Below are 21,464 nucleotides of genomic sequence, written 5' to 3'. Positions count from 1 at the left end.
CATCTGAGAGATGAAAACAGGTTGACAAAATCATCATTGTTTTTAATGCTGAAATGTAGCCACCCTGCAAAACCAACAATATTTTTTGCTTGTGACAAAACAAATTAAGTTAATTAAGTGATAAACAGCAACTGGAAAACTCACGGTAGTAAAATCTCAAGCAGCCACAAAGCCATTAACAACTAATCATTTCAAGAGAAAAAACAAATAAAGAAATTGTTTTCAACAGGCAGCTTGTTTTGACAGATGTTTTCACCAAGACATATTTTTGTACACGGGGAATGTGAAAACAATTGAAGTTCTTTCCAGGGCATCAGAAATCTAAGCAATTATATGAATTTCTTATTTCTGTTTCTAATCTTTAAGTACACCTGCTTTTAAAAGATAGCAGTTTTCCCAAGGTAACAAACAGAAGAATCTTTCCTTGGTATGAACAGAACAATATTGTTCATGACACTTATTTATCAAAAATAAATAGACTTTTCTGTTAGAGCACTTTGTTGGGGGTGGGGGTGAGAAGAGAATTGCTTTGGTATGATGTTTTTTTTTTATAAGAAGGTCCAGCCTTCTGTCCATTCATAGATTTCATTTGAGTGTGAATAGCATTATTTCATAAAGCTTACATGCAACAAGCAGGACAAAGGTATGATACCTTTTATCCAGAATGCTCAGGATGTGAGGTTTTCTGTATCAGGGTGTTCAGGCCCAGGTTTGTGGGCAGGTCATAAAGGCCTCGGCCTAAGGGAGCAAAGAACTGGGGGTGGTATACCACCTGCTGGCTCCCCACAAGTGGGGACCAGTTCTGAAGATGGGATTAACTGCGGGGAGAAAGTGAACGGGAGCAGGTGGGGTTTGCGAGCAGGTGGATGTGTGTGGATGTTTGAGGGCTAAAAGTCGGGAGCTGTGAGAAGGGGTTGGGGGTGAAGTGGCCTAGGGCCATCTTTAAATCTGGTGCTGAGGGTGTCCTCCCATAATTTGAATCTCTGTACCTTAAAAACATTTTTACATGAAATAAACAGATTTCATTCTGTTGTCATTTCAGCATTTCTATAGTTCACTGATAAACTGTGTTACATTTAATGGAGGTAATTCTATTGTTTGATACTTGTAGAAGATAAGAGCTATTATTTTCCATGGCTCTCTTAGTTACTATTGCAAAACACTGTGCTAAAATTTACCAATAGGATTGTTTTCCCATCAATATGGATTATTAATATATTTGTTTTAAAATTACAAATGAAAAGAAAACAATTGTTCATTCAAAATGTTCATTCTTTTCTTAAAACTGAGTCTATAGGAGATGGGGATAGGAAAGAGTTTGGGGTCACTTTTTGTTTACATTGCCCCCCAGCCCCATTGACTACAATAGGAAAGACTAAAGGTGGCCAATGCTACAATTGCAATACTACAACATGCTACAATTATGAACTTTCCCATGACCACTGGTTGTAGGAAAGATTATTTATCATTAACATTAAGAGCTGAATCATCATGTATGCAGGTAAAAACAAAGGAATTCTTTACCCCTATCTTCCAAGGTGCCTGAAAATTTTCAGTCCTGCCCAATTGATGAGGTGACCAATATCAAAGGCTTCTACAGATATTGTATATATAATACTATATACTATTCCTGCCTTAATGGGTTTAGTCTAGAAAGAGAGGCCTTATGGACTCCCTGGCTTAACACCCACCACCTTATTAGCACATGCAACAAGGGAATGGGTTCAAGGGTGTGATAACCTTTTTTTTTTTTTTTTTTTTTTTGAATGATCCAGTCATGCAGGAGCAGTGAGGCCAAAGGTATACACCCAAAGTAGCAAAGGGTGAGCAGCGCCATGTCACTTCTGCCTGCCTTAAATTATCAGTTCTGTTATAGCATATTGGTTATTGGATGTACTCCTGTGCACAAAATAGGCCTTTTATTATGCTTTAGTATGCAGCAACTTCAATCAGATAGCGGATCAGCCTTGCTTTTTGCATATTCAGATGGGTTAATACTGTATCTTTTCTGATCATCTAACCAACTTTTGTTTGAACACCACAGGAATAAAATGCTGTGGATTTTGAGTATTGGAAAGAGCACTTTTCATTTAATGGCATTGTCCTCATTGCAAAAAAAAAAAACATCTTGCAGAGATGTGATAATTTCCTTTTAAATCCAGTTTTGTCTCTATGCTTTGATTACAATCTAATTAATTACTCTGTTTTTTTTCTAAAAGCCGGTGACTCCACTAATTTCACATTCTTCCAGGACAGGTTAAATTATAATAAACCATATGACTTCAGCAGCAAAAACTGTGGAGCTGCTCATTAGCAGAGCCATGTGCCATGTGTCAGAAAAGCAACACAGTGTCAAGAGGAAACAAAGCCTTGTCAAATAATTGTATTGTATGCCTAGATTAATTAAGTTATGTAACCAGATTCCTGCATTGGCACCTTTAGAATGACTGAGTGATGAGCAAACTGGCAGGATGTGTAAATTTCTTTTTCTAAGGTTATATGATTGAATGGTGTTTTGTGTGGTGTTTGTGCAAACTGTATATTATATTCTGCAATTCAGCACAGAAGAATGTTGGCTGTTATGCATGGTACATAATTATCATTCGTAACAGACAGATTCTAGGGTGTGACATTAAGGGGGACATTATAACGCTTGGATTTTATTTCAGATTTTTTTTTGTGCAAAAAGTTTAAAATTTTTTCAAGAATTACTATGTGACAAATAGCTAAATACAATTCGTCAGCTAAAACTTGTCGAGATCATGTAGAAGTCAATGGCAGATGTCCCTTCCTTTTGCTTCAAAACTTTAGATGTTTCAGATTTTTGATGCTGGTTTTTGTGCAACAAAGTAGATGTTTCAGTGTAACAATTCAAAAAATGTGGATTTTTGCAATTTTTCTGCGACATTCTCTCGCACTGACATTTTTAAGTTCAGACTTTCAGGCATTAAATGAGTTTATTCGAATTTTTAAGAATAAAAAAAATGAGAAATGTTTTAGTAAACGTGTCCCTAAGACAGCAGATTCAATAGATCATAAAGGACTCTGAAATACCAATAGGCATCCTAAATGATGTTCAGTAAATATTGTATATATAAAAATATTGATTTTATTGATTATTTTTCTGACAACATTTGGGGCTAGGAGTTTCTAAAGGCATTTTGCTTTCCAGTGACTAGTTATTATGCTGCTGGAAAATTATCTTGGCACAGGTTACTCTAAACAGAAAACCTTATTCATCTGCATGAATACTAATGTGTTTCAGCTAAGGTAAAATTCTATATCATTCTTAGTCTTCAATGTAAGGGCCTTTACATGGGTGTAAAGGCTGGGTCATGTGACTGGCAGCAAAATTTGAGCTCATTTGGGTGTAGGTAATAATGGGGGGGTATAATTGGCTGAGGGCTGAATTTTTTCTGACCAGCTCATAACTAATTTAAAAGATATTCTGTCTACACATACATGCTATAAAACAGATGTCTGATCATCTTATGTAACAAAGGAGCATTATAACTGCAACTTCCATTGCCATGTAGTCATGAAATAATTTCCTCTTCTCTCAAGTGAGACAACAGTGGATATAGCACCAATTCTTTTCTACTTCCTTTAGATCAGAATCAGAATAAATGGGAAATGGATGAACTTTGAGATCTCACTTTTAAACCCTCTACATTATGTTACTGTGTTACTTTGTTATAATGACTCTATTATGTGCGTAACAGTCTATTGTGGTGTAACATTATGAAAGGAAAAGCTGCAAGGAAGTTACTTCCTAAAGTGACATAACAGAGATCTCTTTAAAATAACCAGAGAAACATATTTTCCTCTCATAATCACAGGGAGGAGAAAAATACATATACATAATGTACCATATTAATCATACATTTCTAGACCAAAAACATAGTTATTAGCGTTACAAAACATTTCATAACAGGACTTGATTGGTACTCCTTAAAATATTTGGATGAATTGTTAATGACATAAGCTGCCATACATTGGGTCTGATACACGAAACAGCCCTTCAACACTGTGTAAAGTACATAATGGAGCTGATTTACTAACACAGGGGTTAAATTGTACCAGTGAATTTTCCCATTGTAATCAAACAAATCTTTACTTTATTCATTATTATTTTTTTTTGTAGCAGACTGATCATAACTTATTGCTGATTGGTTGCTATTGGCGTCAGCAATGGTACAATTTAGCACCTATAATATTAAATCAGTGCCACTCTCTGTATGTAATAGCAATTCTTCTGTACAAGCACAGTCCTAAAAAACAGATGTTTAAAAGATATCACGTTTTTTAAAATGTGGCCCCTATAAATATAGGCCCAAGCAATGCTTTCTGCCCCTGTAGGAACAAGGGAATTGGGTTAATACAGTATATGGATATGCATTTCCCCAGGTTAATAAATAGGATTATTAACTACCCCAACTTGATTTCATAATCAATAATAAATAATAATAATCATCAGTTATTTGATAAAAATAAAAAGTTAATTATACAAATATGCCCTATTTCCATGTAGGAAATATCTTTCATTTACTTTGCTTAGAGGGCTAGTACAATACAAAGGCATACCCATTCCTATGGACAAAACTTCAGTATATTTGTAGAAACACACTGGGGTGATATACTAACCTTTTAAGAAATATTTGCATCATCATTGTGTGTGCTATTTTGCCCCAGGGGGCTGTGCTGGATATTATAAATATATAACTTACGAATCATCAAAAAATATTTTTTTTTAACATTACAGATTTTAGGGTGGGGCATTTATTGCTAATGGATGTGTCATTATGAGATACTTTTAATAAGTGCTATTAATCTAAAATATTGATAGGTTATTATTATCACCTTAACTGCCTTATTTGTAACAATAATTAATTGCTTTCCTGCCTTGCCAAAGTAATACAGGTGTGGAATTCATTATCCATAACCCAATATCCAAAAAGCTACAAATTCTGGGAAGACCACCTCCCATAGACTCCATTTGAATCAAATAATTCAAAATTTTAAAAGTTTTTTCTTTTTTCTCTGTAAAAATAAAGCAGTACCTTGTATTTGATCCTAACTAAGATTTCATTCATCCATACAGGTGGCAAAACAATCCTATTGGGTTTATTTAATCTTTAAATCCCAAGCATTCTCTAACTGTTAGGGGCACATTTACTAACCCACGAACGGGCCGAATGCATCTGATTGCGTTTTTTTCGTAATGATCGGTAATTTTGCGATTTTTTTCGGCGTCTTTACGATTTTTGCGTAAAAACGCGAGTTTTTCGGCGTCTTTACGATTTTTGCGCAAAAACGCGAGTTTTTCGGCGTCTTTACGAAAGTTGCGCAAAGTCGCGATTTTTTCGTAGCGTTAAAACTTGTGCGAAACGTCGCGCCTTTTAAGTTTTAACGCTACGAAAAAGGCGTGACTTTGCACGAAAGTGTTAACGCTACGAAAAAATCGCGACTTTGCGCAACTTTCGTAAAGACGCCGAAAAACTCGTGTTTTTACGCAAAAATTGTAAAGACGCGGAAAAACTCGCGTTTTTACGCAAAAATCGTAAAGACGCCGAAAAACTCGCGTTTTTACGCATAAATCGTAAAGACGCCGAAAAAATCGCAAAAAATACGAAAAAGTCGCAAAATGTTTGTTTCCAATCGGAATTTTTCCAATTCGGATTCAAAATCGTGTCTTAGTAAATCAGCCCCTTAGAGTATAACAGGTCCCATACCTGTGTTACAAAGATTTCCTTGCCCTGCCTTTTGATCAGCAGCAAGTTAACTGGGAATACAACCAGCTGAAATTATTTTACATTCTTTTCTCTTACACTGTGTAACTGTATGGGACCTGTTATCTAGAATGCTCAGAACCTGAAGTTTTCCAGATAATGGGTTTTTCTGTAATTTGCTCTCCATACCTAAGGTCTACTAGAAAATTATTTAACCATTACATAAACCCAATAAGATTGTTTTGCCTCCAATAAGGATTAATTGTATCTTTATTGGGATAAAGTACAAGGTACTGTTTTATTATTACAGAGAAAAAAGAAAATCATTTTTATATATTCAAGATTAAAATGAAGTCTATGGGAGATGGCCTTCCCATAATTCGGGAACTTTCTGGGTTAACGGATCCTATACCTGTACTTTCAATTTATTGTAAGCGTGTACTAAATTACAAAATGAAATAAAAATAAAACTATTTGCTTCCTAAAATGACATCACAGACATATTTTCTGAACATTCAAAGCATATTATTTATTTGTAATTATGAGGAAGAGAAAATCAATCACCTTCCCAAAACATATTGTTTTCAAATAGTATAGCTTTCAATATTATTCAATTTACATTTTCAAAAATGAATTAGCTTTTTCACCTTGTTACAGTTTAATACATTAGTTGTTTTACATTCCTCAAAAGTTGCAGCCCTACATGTTCCCTGGCTATAACTAACCGGGGGCACATAATCTTGCATATTCAGAAATATACCATTATCTCTTGTCATGAATGAGTTCTTTAAAGGGTAACTCTAGCTTCTGAACCAAAATTTTTAAATTTCCCCACACACAAACCCCTAATATACCTATGACTTTAATCTGTTTCTTCAAAAAGTATGAATAAATACCATTTTTATATGCTGAAATCCAGCTGCAAAACATTTTTTCTCTGTAATGTTGCTTATCAAAAAGCTTAAGTTTTGTATGGATGTATTCCTCTTTAAATTTACCTTTATGATTATGGCACACACTGCATTTTGTCGCCTGAGCTTGATCTCTTCCATTGCAGGCATGAAAACATCAGTAAATATCTTCACTTTGGTGGTAAAACATTTAAATTGTGTAAGCACGAGAAACATTTTGTGTGCCATCACCCTTAGATTTGATAATACTTTTGCATTTGCGTTATGGAAATGTTAATATATAAATATTTATATATACAGGTATGGGATCTATTATCAAAAATTCTCTGGACCTGGGGTTTTCCGGGTGAAGGGTATTTCAGTAAATTGGATCTCCACACCTTATGTCTAATAAATATTCATTTAAATATTGAATAAACCCAATTGGATTGTTTTGCCTCCAATAAGGATTCTTTATATCTTAGTTAGGGTCAAGTACAAGATTCTATTTTATTACTACAGAAAAAAAGCTATTTATTGTGATACATTTGAATTTGTTTATTAAAATGGACTCGGATAATGGATGCCATACCTGTATAACGCTGAGTTTGTCCATTAGCTTGTATGTTCATTTGTGGCTCTGTCCTGTATGTGTGTGGACACTGTATTACACAATGCATTAAATCTTTTCAAGCACTGTCCTCTCATTCAGGATGGTCAACAGCTACATTATGCACAAAGGCCCATACCCTAGGGCGGCATGCCACCCAACCGCACATAAAATGTGCTTACATACAGAGCACTGGGGAAGGGATGTCCAGAAAACTTAAGCGCGTCCTGTCCCCAGTGCTCCGTATGTGACCTGTAAGGATGCAGCGATCCTGAGAGGGAAGGGGATGGAGAATGGGAGGCTGCCTCTGGGCACCAGAAAATTAAATCCAGCCCTGTTTATGGTACTGGACGGTTACTTAGCAGTGGAAATGTTTTAAAATAAATACTCTATAAATTTAAAGATTCAACATCAAATTTTCCAAGCAAAAGCAGGTACCTTTACAACCAGAAAGTGGTCAAAGGCTGTAGTCATAAGCTTCCAGTCTTTTGTTTTGACAGCTTCAACAGACCCTCCTCAGTGGAAGGCTCGTATCCTGTCAACATTCTGACAGAGAAGCAGTACTTGAAATATGGTACACTGCAAAAAGCACTTTTTTGTGACCTAACTTATTGTGAGTACTATATCTCTCTCAGTTAACTGCACGAGCTGTCAGAGGTAAAAAACACATTTTAAATGTACGCTTCATGCATGTTCACTTTCATTTTTATAAAAGTATTTCATCCCCTTTTAAATAGGATTGTCATAGGGGTTTATGCACTTTAAAATAACTCTGACCTAAAGTTTGGGTTAAATTTCCTATTTTTGCATCATTGGGCAAATCACCTTATAGTTCTTTTAATCACAACTGCAGCTTTTTTTCCTATGACTTCTGTTTCCTCTATATCACCTGGAGAAATAACTAAGTTCAATGATTACAGACACACAGATAGATACATAAGTAGGTAAACAAAACATAGACATCTAGGTCATTTCTAGCATTATTTTGAAATATACTATACACCTTCATGTGGTATTATTTATTTACCCTGCCAACTGGGTGCAGCAGCAGGAATTAGATCATCAACATACAGTTCTTCTTCCTCCTATACTATGATTACATTAAAAAATATGTTCTTATTCTTATATGTGTCTCTGTGCTTCCAAAACTTGCCTCCAAGCCAGAGATTTAAAAAATGGGCAGCTACTTTGAGGTCACTGAGAGCCACATTAGAGGGGACGGTGAGCAAAATGTTGCTCACAAGCCACTGGTTAGGGATCACTGACCTTAGAAGAGAGGAAGCTTGACATAGGCAGGCGAAGCAAAATCACCACACTGCTGAAATAACATTGTTGTTTAATATATATAATATAAACTTTTTTGTTAAACTGCTATGTTTTATCCTTCTTTTAAAGGGGTTGTTCACCTTTAAATTTACTTTTAGTATGATATAGAGCAGTGATCCCCAACTGGTGGCTTGTGAGCAACATGTTGCTCCCCACCCCCTCTAATGTGGCTCCCAGTGGCCTCAAAGTAGGTGCCCATTTTTACATTTCTGGCAAGTTTTGGAAGCACAGAGACACAGTTGTACTCCAAGCAGAGCTTCCAACAGGCTATTAGTCCACATGGGGCAACCAAATAGCTAATCACAGCCATTTGGCATCCCCAAAGAACTTTTTTTATGCTTGTGTTTCCCACGAACACTTTTTACATCTGATTGTGGCTCACAGGTAAAAAAAATTTGGGGATCCCTGATGTAGAGAGTGATATTCGGAGACACTTTGCAATTGGTATTCATTTTTTATGTGTGGTTTTTGAATTATTATTATTTTCCAGTTTTAAAACTGGAAAGAATTGAAAGAAGAAGGCAAATAATTAAAAAAAACTATAAATAATTCATACACGTTGAAACGTTGCTAAGAACTGCTCATTCTATAACATACTAATAGTTAATTTGAAGGTGAACTACCCCTTTAACATATCCAAGATATGTTGCTTGAAAGGGATGGCCTTATCTGTTAATACAGCTGCTAGATTTCCTCTTATCTGCATTCTCCTGCCACAGACTCATCCATGTGAAGCTGCAACCTTAAAGGTGGCCATACATGTAGCGATTTTCGATCTTTCATGCAACCATTGGTCCCAGATCGTTCCCACCCTCCACAGACGTTCAGGGCTGAATCATCAGATATGCAGGTAGAAACAATAGGAATTCTTCTCCTTCTGCCAACTGAGCCCTGAATGTAGATTTTGCTTGGGCACCTTCAATGGTGTCCGATTAAAATCTTTTAACCTGGCCGATCGACGAGTCGACCGATATTTGCAGCCTTTTGCGATATTGGTTGCCTCGTCGAGCTGCCATACATTAACCGAATATTGTACGAAACAAGGTTTTGCGTGCGTGTATGGCCAGCTTAAGGCTAGGGGCTTAAAAGCAGATGATTTGCTTTTCTCCATACAAAATGCAGGTAGAGAAAAGGAGATTATCCCCCTGTGTGTCCCTAGACCAGGGATCCCCAAACCTTTTTTACTGATGAGCCACACTCAGATGTAAAAAGTGTAGGTGAGCCACACATGCACAAAAAAAGTTCTTTGGAGAAGCCAAATAGGGACAGTGATTGGCTCTTTGGTAGCCCCATGTGGACTGATAGCCTGCAGGAGTAACACTGTGTCTCTGTGCTTCCAAAACTTGCCTCCAGAATTTTAAAATAGGCACCTACTTTGAGGCCACTGGGAGCAAAATCAAACATGTTGCCCATGAGCCACTGGTTATGGATCACTGCCCTAGACTAAGGTTGATGGCACATAGGATGCTTTTGCTTTGAACAAAAACATGCAAGAGTAATTGCAGTGCTAGGTGATCAATGTTTAAATCGACATTTCCTATGCACCCCCACCCTTCCTTCAGTGGTCCATGAAGGATGTTGTGAAGCAATTCATGTTTTCTGCTACCAATTGAGTTAAAGCTTTAAAGTGGGTCTTATCACCTATGTACTGTGTTGTTTAGAGCCCAGCTGTAGGCACTGCCCCTTACTTGTATGAGTGCTGTTCTCAAGCTAGCCTTGGTTTGGCCTTAAGGGCTGTGCCACCTGTTGTGGCATAAGAACAGTTTTTGTTCGAACTGGTAACACCCATGTCACAATGTCTATTAAAACCCAGTCCTGTGTTCTGACTATCTTTTTGCTCAGAACCCACGTACGTGTCTTATAAATCTTACCTTTTTACCTCAAAAAACCTTTGGTATCAAACTTTTTCATAACACTGTGCTAGATATTCCTATAGTGAAGGTGGGGTTTGTTTTATTGACATGATGGAAAGGATTTCTTTCCATGGTATATGCATTTTTACTAATCTCACAGCTTTTGTCCCTCTTAAAGAAGCCATATTCAAAGTGACTTGGAGAATATCCAACGAATCAAGGCCACTTGCCAAACTGTTGGATACAAATGAGTGGATCTGAACTGAAAATTAAACTTTTGGATATAATGCAGTCTTGATAGACCAGGAATAGTTATCAGCAGTTTAGATTACTTGACTGTGACCAATGAGATACAAACTGCCTCCCAGAGTGCCCACAGATCCACTGCCAATAATCCTATAAATTCAGAATAAGTGAAATACTGCCAAACTTGTGCATGTTTGGCTAGCTCTTTTGACATCATCCCTATTGTAACAATGGAAAATCGTCAATGAGCGTTGCCAAGTGGTAATTGCCTGACCCATAACTGACCTGCAGTGATTATTGCACAGTCTATGGAGGAGTATTTTCTTTTCTTTGTCACCCATGTGCGAGGGAAAAAAAATCAAAGACATGCTCTTAAGGCTTAGCCTGATTGTTGAAGTATTAAGGGGTGTAAAACTGTGAGCCACAGGGCCCACACAATACACTTGCGCATTTACACCTGCCATGGGCAATCTGTTATCTTTTTTTTCTGTTTGAATAAAAGTATGGTTTCAAGTGCAAAAAAATCCTCACACAGACATGCACAGCAGAGATAAAGACATTCCAGAGGAATCCTACTTGTGTGCCACCCTTGAAGCAGTGATGAACTGGGATGCCCTCTACATTGTTTTCCCTCTTGTTTTAATCTATCCTTTGCTCCGTTGCTCCTCTTTCTTCACATACAAAAAAAAGAAGTTGGCATAAAAGGCAAAATGGATAGGTGAGCAGGAGGGCCCTCTGGCACCTGGGCTCAATTGGAATTTTCCTGGTAATCTATTGGGTCAGTCAGACACTGACCTGTAGTATGTAGAGAGGATTATAACCAGACAGGGGATGTTCTTTTTTCCCATAAAAACAATCAGCGCACCAGAGGCCACCCCTTTAGATTTGAAACAGTGTAGGTGGTTTTTCACGGTGAGGGCAGTGAGGTTGTGGAATGCCCTTCCTAGTGATGTTGTGATGGAGATTCTGTTAATGCCTTTAAGAGGGGCTTGGGTAATTTCTTGAACAAGCATTGTATCAATTAGTATTGATGTTGGTACAGGTATGGGACCCATTATTCAGAATGCTTGGGACCTGAGGTCTTTCCATAATTTGTCTACTAAAAGATTATTTAAACATTAAATAAACCCAATAGGATTGTTTTGCTTCCAATAAGGATTAATTGTAACTTAGTTGGGATGAAGTACAAGGTACTGTTTTATTATTACAGAGAAAAAGGAAATCATCCCATGCCTGTATATATGGTTTATGTGAGTGTATAGATAGGCCAGAATATGTGCTAGGTTCACTTGGAAGGGTTGAACTTGATGGACTCTGGTCTTTTTTCAACCCTATGTAACTATGTAGCACCAACACTGCCATTGTTGCATAGATAAACCGGCACCAGAAGCTCCATTCTTGCACAAAGAGTAGGGCCTGTGGGCTGTGTTACTCCTGTTTTTTTGCACTCTGTACCTTACTCACAGCCCACTGTAAATAAGCCATCTTATTCTGTACAAGTAATGCTTTTTTGTTTTTTTTATTTATTAAATAAAGGAAAGGTTCCAGCATCATTGATACCCTATTTATAAACCTTGAGCAAGATGCATCTGTTTTATTAGGTGCATTATATGTGGCACAGGCTTTCTCTTACATTTGCTTGTGGTGCATTTGGTACAAAAAATAGCATGCCGGTACAGTGCGCAAAGAGAAACCTTTTAAAGGACAAGGAAAGGTTAATATAAATTAAAAGTAAGTCTAAAGGCATTCTTTTTAAGTACTTACTGCATATCTAAATTCCCAGATCCCTGCTTGCTTCTCTGAGAAATGGTGCTGGCAGCCTACAGCAGTGTGAAGACTACAGTGACATCACTGAAATCTCTCTTCCCTTCCTGTAGGCTGCCAGTGGCTACCTTCAGTAGCAATGCACTTGTGCGTAACTTGATCCTGTCTCCTGTTCCGAGCTACACATGCCCACCAGCCAATCAGAAGCGGATCTGGCAGAGGGGAGGGGGGGGAGGGAATGAAACACATGTGCAGTATGAAGCAAGGAGGGAAAGGAAGGGAGAATACATTTTTAAAGATGGCTGCCTGTTCTAGAAAATGGATTTGTGAAGTAAGTGTGACTGAGTATATATTTGATTAGGTGAGCCAAAAGTGTGGCATTTTTACTAAACAATAGGAGGACTATTGGGCAGTATGCTTTTTAAATTTTGACTTGCATTCTCCTTTAACATCTAGTTAAAAACAGGTATAAAGTACAGGGTTTTTTGTGCCCATACTGTGCACCGTAGCACTTAACGGGTGCAAAGGCAATAGCCTTGATGGTTTTGTGCTCAGACTAAAAAAGTTGAAATGCCCAACAGGTATATACATTTAATGTCTGTTACAGGTAAAATTTACTGAAAAATCAAACTTTTAAGTAATTTTGCATGACTTTCTAAGCAAGGTCACAGAAAAGCTACAATTTCAAAGAAACCATTCTTACATTTTTCACATATTTATAAAAATAAATATTTGTCAATTCAACTGAATCATTTTCAAGTTTTGCTTTTTCTGCTTGATTAATTATAGAGCCCTGGTCACATTTCCATGCAGCGAGTGCACCTGTCTGTGGGAAACAGTATTAGTCAAGTCCCACTTATTAAATAGCCATTGTAAGATCTCATGACAGCTGTGACACTTGCTGTCATTCCTGAGACTAGAGTAACAAAAGAAGGGATTTTCACTGCATTGTACCTGGTAAACCTATATTTTCCAGGGCATGGCATTCGTTTCCCACTGAAACCAAAAGTGTTGTTAACATTTGTCTTAGAAAATCATATACATTAGCAGTATGTTGAAGTTTTTATCATATATAAAAAACAAAAAATCAGAAAGACCCAGAAAACAATTTAGAAGGACCCGCTATATTGTTTTATACATACATAACAGCTCCTTGCAGCTGCACTCAGGCCAAAGCCATGCCTCTCAGTGCAGCTTACACAGAGCTGCTCTCCTCTTGCCTAAAAACACAGGGTGAAAAGCAGGGCCTCTTTAAGGTACCAGCGGGCCCTGGGCTACACTGTAGATATCTTCTAGTTCATTAAAATGGGGGCCTTGCCATCTTTGCAGGATGCTTATGCCAAAAGTTATCCCAGATGAAAGATGCACTAGTGGGCCCCCTTTCCTGGTGGGACATGAGCAAATACCCCTTCTGCGCATTTATTAAAATGGCCCTGGAAAAAAAGCTGTATGCTAGGTCTGACTTTGCTCTTACAGGATCGATTGGGTAAGGCAGATCTGGGTATGCCCTCTAGCCCTAGTAAATAGTGGTGTATATCCTTGTTTGCAGAGCAGACAGGGTTCACAGGAGGAAAGAAGTGGACCATATGCCAGATCTGACTTTGCCCCTAGATTTATCAATATGTGAGATTAGAGTTTACCACTTCCAATTCAATCCAGTGGGATTTGTAGAAGCATATTTATCAATGGGTACGAATTAGAAATTTACCACTTGATAAATTTGCTTTTAAAAATCCCACAAAGTCAGTGAATTTTTCTGTATTTAGCTCTACTTTCATATTTTGATAAGGGCTCTGGTACACGGGGAGATTAGTCGCCCGCGAGCAGGGAGTTTTGCTGCGGGCGACTAATCTCCCCGTGTACCAGAGCCCTAAATCTGCCACTAAATGTCATTAGTCTAAAGTCCTATGTTTTGAAGGAGGCCCCATGGCCAATAAATATTACAGCCGGAGTGGGTGGATAACTTACATGATAAAGTAGTATATTGTCACCTTAGCAAACTGTTAAAGGACAAGGAAATCTATTAAAGGACAATGAAAGGTTAATATAAATTAAAAGTAAGTCTAAAGGCATTCTTTTTAAGTACTTACTGCATATCTAAATTCCCAGATCCCTGCTTGCTTCTCTGAGATATGGTGCTGGCAGCCTACAGCAGTGTGAAGACTACAGTGACATCACTGAAATCTCTCTGTCCTTCCTGTAGGTGCCAGCGGCAGCCTTCCTATTCTCTGAGCATGTGTGTAACTTGATCCTGTCTCCTGTTCTGAGCTACACATGCCCACCAGCCAATCAGAAGCGGATCTGCCAGGGGGGGGGGAGGGAATGAAACACATGTGCAGTATGAAGCAAGGAGGGAAAGGAAGGGAGAATACCTTTTTTGAGATGGCTGCCTGTTCTAGAAAATGTGAAGTAAGTGTGACTAAGTAAATAGGAGGACTATTGGGCAGTATGCTTTTCAAATTTTGACTTGCATTCTCCTTTAAGCACACTATTAAATAGTACTACTATTGCTGTGTAAAAACGCTATATTTCTGACTTGCCTAAAGAAATATTTACAGAAATACACTAACTACAAACTACATACTTGTTTTAGTGAACGGCACCGCCATCTTTAAAAAGGGATACCCATTCCCTTTCCCTCACCGTCTCTACTGCGAATGCGTCCCCAACATCCTGCGTCTTTGTCCGGGTCACAAACCAACTCGCCACACACCAACTCCCAGCCCCCCCCCTCTGATCCACGCTCCCCCACCTGCCGGCTGCGTCTTGCTCACAACTACAGCTCACACAACAACTGTGCACACATCAGGAGCGCACCAGCTCACACACCAACTGCGCCCACCAGTCCCCCCCCCCCCGCTCCTGCTGGCTGCGCCCTATACTGTGTCGCCATGGCAACCAGGCGCTAGGGGGAGCGCTCCTGATGTGTGCGCATGTGCTAACTGAAGATCTGGTCGCAGTGTCTATGCAGGAGCGTTGCATTATGGGAATCTTCTCTACCCAGCTCAGTGTTTTTTCTACCTGTTTGGCTTCTGATCATCTGAACAGGTGAAATATGGGGAGACTTAAGGGCACTACTGAGACAACTGAAGGTATGCCTGCAGCTTGAGATTAACTCTTTACTAGCCTTTCCTTCTCCTTTAATGTTTGCTGTTTATTTCCGGAATATAAACTTTAAAGTTATTTTCTGCACTATGGTTTTTTTGCGCTATAATTGCATAGATAAAACACATTAGCAAAAACCATTGTGAAGTCTGGTTTTGGTGTCTCTTTATGGCCTTGAGCACCAAAAGCCAGAGCTACCCATCCACTAAACTAAATGAGATTAGTCTGAGAAGAGGCTGCAAAGGTATTCTTTGCTTTTCATAAAGGGACCATTGTGTTGTCCTTGCCTTTCTGGTTCCACCTAATACCTTATTGTGATTTGTTTTTATTTTTGATTACCTTAACCCCCCTTTTTATTTATATTCACATAGAGCAGTTTCAATGCCGTCTACAGAAACCTTATAAAAAGAAAAGTGCCACTTCACATGTGATGATATAGAATGGACTGCCGTTAGTCAGGACAAAAGGAATGTCTAGGGATTGATTTAGCAATCAATTACTAATTTGGACATAAAGTATATACACACAGAGGAGGGGATGATTCAGCTCACACTTCAAACATTTTTGTCATTTATATTTATGGAATCATGCTATTAATGTAATTTCCCTATAAGGACATGTCCCTGTGTATTTATCTGATGAGTATTGATGATGATGCTTTAGCTGAGGTAAGCCACACAAGTGTTATATAATTCCCAGTTGTATGTACCCACATTGTAGTATATGTTGTGTTTGCTGTGCAACTGAGGTTTATGCTTTGCATCACACTGAATCACAAGTGTTAAATGATCTCAGTCTGTTAATCTTTAGACAAGGGGGACTGAACACAAATGCTGAACACACATCTACAGGGATGAATCAAATTTGTTAACTCTTGCGTTGTCATACAGTAAAAAGTAGAAAAATGCACTGTAATCAGGGCCGGATTTACGAACTCTGCACCCCAGGGCCACCCCCATTCTCCAATGCTGGGGGTGGGAGAATGGGGGACAGCCACCACATACAGGTAACTCCAGAAGAAATAGGGGGGGGGGAATTTGACAGCTCTACTTCCTCCTCTACAGCTCTCTAAGCTGTTAGCAGTCAGTAACCAATCAGTTTATCCATTTTACCCAGTTTAATTTTTACATTGAACGGTTCCTTTAAAGCTGGGTCAATCTAACAATCTGATTAAGTGATGTTTGATGATCAATTGGTTTGTGAGGCCCCAACTACATGTATATATTTTGGTCAGCTGGACTCTACAATATGGGGATTTGATATCTACAATAACAATCTGCCATCTGCAGATTCTTGGGATTATTAGCTGCCCTTAAACAGTGTGGGCCGGCCCACAACTAGCAAGCAAATGTCATTCAGGTATCCACATTGCACAGTATCTGGCAAGTCAGCCATATGGCTCATACACTGAATATTGCAAACAGGGTTGGACTGTAGGGTGCAGGGCCCACCGGGTCTGCCGCCCCAGGGGCCCCACACCCCCCAAGGTGTCCCCGCCTGGCGCGACCCCCACACCCCCCTAACCCTCCACAGCCCGCCTGACATTCCCCCCTCAGTGTGTAAGTGAAACACTTCAGGAAAGGGACACCTGCGACTGGGGAGCACCAACAGGGATTGGGTCTGGGCTGCTGGAGCCCACCGGGTTTTTTTCCCAGTACCCCAGTCAGACCCTAATTGCAAATGTTATCAATATTTAATCAGCTTGGCTATTAAGGGCAGAGGCACACAGAGAGATTAGTTGCCTGCGATAAATCTTCACTATTGTGGGCGACTAATCTCCCCTACATGCTTCAGTTTTCCAAAGTTGTCTGAAGTTTCCTTCCAATACAACTTCAGGTGACCAAAGCGATACGTATACCATCCCACCTCCAATTTACATTCTTGCTGGTGGGATGGCATGTCAGAGAGATTAGTCGCCTGCAATAGTGAAGATTTAGCATTTAGTAGACCTGACAAGTAGCTGCTGCTAAATGGCTCCCTGTCTTCACCCTTAGACCTGCTTGGAACATTCCCTATTTGGAAATAATTAGCCAACAAGCATAAAGTACTGAACCACATATTGTAAAAAGGTATTTTTAATTTCAGATGAGCATCTCAGTGACTAGACCTTGGCTTTAAAGGCAAACTCTGACTTTAATTTGACGGTACACTGACACAAGCCTTTTCTGCTTTATTTACTGGATTATTAGCCCTCATACAAAACGAAGGGAAACAACAAAGCGCCCCTGCCTCTCATCAGCGTGTTGCCATAAACTATTCATTGTGCTGCGCACCCTCCAAATGACTCAAACAATGCAATGATTGATGTTAATAAACATAGTATGAGGTCGCATTGCTACTAGCAGGTATTTGGCGAAAATAAGAGCGTTAGAATAGTGTAGCGCCAAGCTCATACAGAAGTGCATAACCTTCCAGCCCTCCCTCCGTGCTGTGGGCGGCGCCAGTGTGTGCAGCAGTTCCAGGAAAGCGCGCTCCCAGATGAAAGTGCAGGGCAAACAATGCGGTAATGGCGGGATATGCAGCGGCATTGCCTGAAGCTGCCCGGCCCCTGCGCGCCTGACTAACCTACGAATTTGTACCCTTTGTAAGCGGCCTTTTATCTCTGGGCTTAACCGAAACTCCGTTTGAAAAGAAGGCGCCTGCTTCCACGTTTTACATTTGTGCAGAAACAACGTAACTGCGTTGCCAAATTCAAGCCATTCTAAAACGACAAATTAGCATTCAATGTATCGGACTGACATCAGTGATATGGAAACTGCCTTAATCCACACGCTTCTTAATTTTATCTTAGTTAATGGCATCATTTTTTGACAGAAGGGACAGTTGCTGAAATCTTAAGACCCATAAAACATCAGAATTTTAGCGCAGAGTTGTCACCCCCACATTTTTTTATCGAGTTCCCCAATTTTGCCTTCTCTCTTCTAGTCTCCTGTCACTCGGTATTATTCTCACGATTTTAATGGCTATCCCCAGACGTTTGGGAATAGTTCACAAGTCAATACCCCAATAAGGGGAAGAAGAGTTGCAAATAGAAATAGAAAGGGCTGGTATCTCTGCATTCATAGTGCAATAAGTACAGGTCATGTGATGCAATGGAACCCTGGAATTTATCCAAGCTGATGTATTACATTCAGGGTTTCCTCTGCATGTTGCTCCTACACATGCAATTCACATGAACCCAATTAATTCCAGGCTAGCTCCAGTTTGGGTGTCATTCACAATAATACAATTTGCACCACCTTTGACTAAGAAAAACTTGCCAATGGTTGCCAGCAATTAACCTGGAATTCTGGGTAAAAGGCTACATTGTGGGTAAAAAAAACCATTCCAAAATAACTATTTTTCTGCCTTGCACTTAGCATTCATAATTGTAAATTAGCCCTAATATCCCTTTATTTTAAAACTTATTAATATAGTTCTGCATAGATTCTTTCCATCCAGTATGGTTTGCTCAATGCAGCCATTTATCTTGCTGTAATTACAAATTATAATCTCTCCTGTGGCACTGATTCAATTTCTACTAGGCAGTATAAAACTGCAGCCCAGTGACAGTATTGTTGCAGCTGGTCTTTGAAACAGCATTTACACATCTGTTTTGTACATTTAGAGAGGATTACTTAATACATTACAAAGAGTGTCATCATAGGGAATAGCACATGACTCAGTTCTATAAAGCAAAAGGTGACCTTTACTCTTGATCTTGATATGAGACAATATGCTGTAATTTCTACCAGCCTCCTTCATTCTTTTCTCTTATTTTCAGAATATCAGCATCAAACAGCAATTCAATATATTAGTCACACTTAATTTGTTTTGTAGATTCTTGAGTGTCGCATATTGTTAACTAGCTTTCAGGTGAGTGGATTAATGGGTGTAAACTGCTTTATCCTAAAATGCAGAATATACATTTGGCAGGACAGGGGGTCCAAGTTTCAGTATATTCATCAGAAATAACTTTTGAATTGGGTATCCCACAGAAATAGCAATTGATTTTTTTTCTGCTGGATGAGCTATACAAAATATGTTATTCTGATATTCTATGTGTATTGCGAAGTTCTGCTTGTATGTCTACTAGCCATTCATGTATGTGGGAGACTCCTACAAAATACAGGCAAGACACAGATGCATCACATTAAATATTTTCTTTTAACTTTTCTTTACCATAAGCATATAAGAATAGGTTTGAGAGTCTGGAAAGAAAATCCAGCTGATCAAAAGAATCCATAGAGACAGGTTATTAATTATAACACATAGACCACCTGGCCAGTAAAACTGATACTCATTCTCAGTGTTATTGATAGGAAAGAAGATAACAGGCTGGCAGTTTTACCTACTTGGCTTTTATTTTCTTACACAGCTCTTGCAAGTCAGATGTGTAGGCATATTAAACTGGATAAAGGTTGTATTGAAACAGATTTGTTTGGGAGGAACTCTGGACCACACCAGTGGGTTATTTGCCCTGGGTCCTTCAATTCCATAAATAGATAATGACATCAGAAACAAAACCTTTTTTTTTTTTACATCTATCTTAACACTGTGTTTGCATCCTATATATAATTGTGCCATAAAATGATCGATCTATCTGATTGTTCCTATCTAATCCCCCATGTTTCACTATGAGTGGGCTGCCATATTTGTGCAGGTCATGTACAGTCTAATGTCCAAAAGATACTAAAGTACAGTTTAAAGATGACCTTAAGCTCAACAAAAAATGATTGTGCATGTCATACTGTATGTTATGGGTCTCTGTACAAGCCCAAGGCCACCAAAGCCTTTTAGCAAGATCTTTGCCTCTGAAAATGTCTCCAGTAGCTCTGTTCTTCTTCTTCTATTATCAGTTACTGCAGGGATCCCCAACCTTTCTTGTGTGCCACAGTCAATGTAAAAAGACTTGGAGAGTAACACAAGCATCATAAAAGTTCATGGAGGTGCCAAATAAGGGCTAAGATTGGCTATTTGGTAGCCTCTATCACACTATCAGCTTACAGGAGGCTTTATTTGGTAGTAAATCTTGTCTTTATTCAACCAACACTTGCCACCAAGTCAGGAATTCAAAAATAACTACCTGGTTAAGAGCAACATGTTGCTCGCGAGTCACTGATTGGGGGCCACTTTGTTACTGTATGTATGCAATAAAATATCTCAGTACAAGGCGGATTATTAATTAATTCAGACTGACATTACATGGGATCATAAGCATCATCATGTTAAAAGCGCATTGTGCATTTCAATTAATAATCAGCCATGTACCATTTATTAGTATTCCAACAACTCTAAGCTAAGATTGTTAACAGCAGCGCAGAGCACACTGAGCATGTGCAATGCCAAGACAGCATAACAATATCCAAGATCTGGACAACTTGAAAGGCATGGATCATTACTGTCAGAGAGCTTGTGAGACTCTGAGCTGGTATAATAGGTTGAGAATATTTCTAGAAATATTTTTTTGGTGTTAGTTCTCCATTAAGTTTTTTGCACTGCACACAGTACATTAAATTGATCTTGTATATCTATTGTTGATAAATTAAGCTACCACTTAACTCTTAAACCTAGCTAAAAAATCAGCGCTCTGGTGCACACATACAACTTTCATAAAAAAATATTTCAAGAATCTGTGGCACACCAGAGAAGTCATTAGAGTGCTACAATTAAATGAAAACAGCAATCCTCCAGCAAAATAAATATATTTTTTAGCATAGGATTTTACTTGTTACCTACATTTTCCCATTGACTTCAACGGGTTATGCCATAAATATGATGGTGAAATTTAGCTGTGTAAAATCTGGCAACTGGGCAGCATAAAATCATGCAGAAATTCAGCATTTATTTTACACTGTTATCCAGCTCAAAAAAATGCACAGCATGATAAGTAGGCCCCCTAATGTACAGGTGGCTGCCAAAATAAAGGTAACATTTATAAACTGTTTACCTGTACATCTGT

Source organism: Xenopus tropicalis, chromosome 4 (genome assembly GCF_000004195.4).
Source record: "Xenopus tropicalis strain Nigerian chromosome 4, UCB_Xtro_10.0, whole genome shotgun sequence".
In the NCBI taxonomy this organism is placed as follows: Eukaryota; Metazoa; Chordata; class Amphibia; order Anura; family Pipidae; genus Xenopus; species Xenopus tropicalis.
Note: the sequence above shows the minus strand (reverse complement) of the source record.